Below are 3080 nucleotides of genomic sequence, written 5' to 3'. Positions count from 1 at the left end.
TTCTTGGTGCTGTAAGCATAGAATGATAAACACAGTTGCAGCTAATAAACTAAAGAATCGGTCTGTTGGATGCAGATGTGAAAAAGAACCAGCATTTTTTTTTAATTCATGACTGTTGGCTCTGTCTCACGGAGTTCAACACATAAAGCAAGGGATATTCACACACCCAGACGTATATTAGCAACATTTGTACAACACAGATAGAGCGAAAAGCTGATTAGGCACTGCTGGGATTTGGACACAGGCTCGCCTGTTTACTAGACAGGCACTTTGACTAGCTAAGCCACAGCGCCTTGAAACAAGTTCAAAGAGCGACTCTTTGTGGAATTGTTTCAAACTGAGTCCAGTTACTTCATGGGTTTCCTCAAATGCAAGTTTATCAGTGATCTTCATAAATATTCAAATCACCCTTAAAAACATTATGTTCCATTGTAGATGTTAAATTGCATTATTGGCTTTGACAGAAGACCCTGCAACCAGCATTAACAGTATTATTTTCATTCATGACTGTTGGCTCTGTCTATCCGTCAATGCTGATAGATGTGCTTGCGCATGTTATATCCAACGGACACATGATTAACATCATTAGCTGAATTTTTTTTTATCATTGTATGCTTATATCACGGTGTAAAATGACCGGCGTGACGTATAAAGGAAACATTTGTATGACATAGTGAACAGCTAATTAGGCACTGCTGGGATTTGAACCCAGGATCTCCTGTTTACTAGACAGGTGCTTTGACCAGCTAAGCCACAGCGCCTTGAAAAAGACTGGATAGTGACTCTTAGTGGAACTGTTTAAAACTGAGTCAATTTACTGCATGGATTTGCTATAACACAAATTTATCAGTGATCTTCACAAAAACTTTCAAAACATCATTAAACACCTTTGGTTCCATTGTAGACAAAAATTGCATTTATCGCTTTGGCTAGTGACATGGCAAGAAAATCGACTGGACAGAAGGTAGTATTTTCTGATGGAAGAGTAGCTCACTGAAAGACACAATCAGAAACGTCAGGGATTTATACCTAGGATATGTTGTTTGCAAGACAGGCAGTTCATACACAGCGCCTCCTATTGGCCATTTTGAGGTTGGATTAACAGGGACTTCTTACGGAACAGAAGTTATCACAGTAAGGGTTTAAACTTTAGACCAAGATGTCTCGTCAGCCCATTTACACAGAGCTGTTGAAGATAAAATGTGGCGTAGTGCCTACTACACATGTTGGAAAAAAATTCGCTTCGTCACAGAAATGCAGCCTTAGATTTCGTACACAAATCCTAATGTACATGGATATGACTTTTTCTAACTGCACACAATTACACGGAAATACAAAGCCCGGAGTATTTTGGATTTGAACCAAAGATGTCTTGTTTGCCAGACATATATTTTGACCTAGTCAGCCACAGCACCTCCCGCAAAGAGATTTAAGGGACTATTTGAAGAATTATCTCGAACCAAATCGAGTTGCTTAAGGTATTACCCTATTGTAGCACACTTGATAAGAATGACACTTACAAGGGCTGGTGTTTTTGTTGTTTTACTCCATCTGTCAAATAGACATTACAAAGGACACGTTTTCAGAGCACGGCTCACTATACGAACGGCAACACTCATCTGACGACTCTACCCGAATGCCCCAGAGTGCACCGCGGGAGCCAGCACTACGTCACACAGGCTAGAAGCAATTAACCTGCAGTGCCCTCCTGTGGCGAGAACCGGCTATCACAACAACACAGCGGACAATTCTCCTCTTTACTAGTAGTGAGTGGTCAATGAAGGTAAGTATATAAAATAAAAAATAGATGGGGGGCTACTAAATCCCAAGTACCCCACACTCTCCCCTCAAAAAGATAATGGCGTCCCGACATAACAAATCTACCAGTCCACATTGCATAACTTTTCATTGAAAAGATAGGTTATTACTAAGCAGGAGTCAATCTGGATACTGTACTGTAATCAGTCATAACATATAACACACATCTCCTATTAATGGTATATGTTTGCAGTAAATAATGTGCACTTGAATCCACTGCTTCGTCCGTCTTGAGGCCGGGGAGCTATAGTATCTGACTAAAAGCAAATAACTTTGTAATAGTAATATCCCTGGTGGTAACAGGTGTGTTCTAAAACACCAATGCTACAGTAACTCTATGTCTGGTGATCACAGGACAACTAAAATCACATAGCTATAACAATTGTAACATGTCAAAAGTTTTTTTTTGTTTTTTTTGGGGTTTTTTTTTAAAAAAAAATTTTCATTTATTTATTTATACTGACTTGTCTGATTTGCTTATCTACCAGACACACTAGGCTGCCCTAGTCTGTGATAAGTAAACACTGGTGTAGGTTTTCTATTTCTCAAAGGATATGCTTTTTCTCTGGCAGGCTGCACAGCTTCCCCTGGAGGTGGCTGCAAGGCATCTTCTGGTGGAGGCTGCAAGGCATCTTCCGGGCTCTTGTCGTCATCGGGCTCATCCTCTTCTTCAGCTCCAGATGTCTCGCCATTCTCTGACACTGTCCCATTGTCCTCTATTGTTGCAGGCTGCTCCGCAAAATCCTCTTCATCTTGACCGTCTCTTTCCTCCGGATAGAACTCCAAGGCGTCTGGGCTCAGCTGACTCTGGATCCGCTCACTGGCTCTGACTGTTGGTCGTCCCACGATGCATCTCCAGTTATCCTCATCATCTGAGTCACTGTCCTGTTCCTGGTTCCACTGCATTTGTCTGTCTGTCTTCTTTCTCTCCCGTCTAGGTTTCACAGGTAAGTCCTCTTCTCTTGGTTCCACCGGCAGGAAGTCGCATGGCAGAAGAAGGTTCCTATGCATGATTCTGGTTCGTCCTTTTCCATTCTCCGGCTTCAGCTCATACACAGGGCTGTCGGCGTGCTTCCTCTGTGTTACTACATGCACCTGGTCCTCCCAGAATGGTCTTAATTTCCCCGGTCCTCCTTTCTCGTTCAGGTTGCGGATGAGAACCCTGCATCCGGGATACAGCTCTGTCCCGTGGGCCTTTTTGTCGTATAGTGTTTTGTTTCTGGCCCCCTCCTTCCGTGCTGTCTCTGATGCTAGGCGATAGG

At 42.6% G+C, this 3080-nt stretch overlaps 1 non-coding gene across 1 annotated transcript; it reads right to left on the bottom strand.

Annotated features, from left to right (window-relative positions):
• Positions 1-687: 687 nt before the first annotated feature.
• On the bottom strand, positions 688-761 carry trnat-agu (transfer RNA threonine (anticodon AGU)). Its single transcript has one exon. It is a non-coding gene; the product is annotated as a tRNA-Thr (tRNA).
• Between the last annotated feature and the right edge of the window lie 2319 nt (positions 762-3080).

Source organism: Lampris incognitus, chromosome 9 (assembly GCF_029633865.1).
Source record: "Lampris incognitus isolate fLamInc1 chromosome 9, fLamInc1.hap2, whole genome shotgun sequence".
Classification (NCBI taxonomy): Eukaryota; Metazoa; Chordata; class Actinopteri; order Lampriformes; family Lampridae; genus Lampris; species Lampris incognitus.
This window is presented reverse-complemented; position numbering and strand designations above follow the sequence as displayed.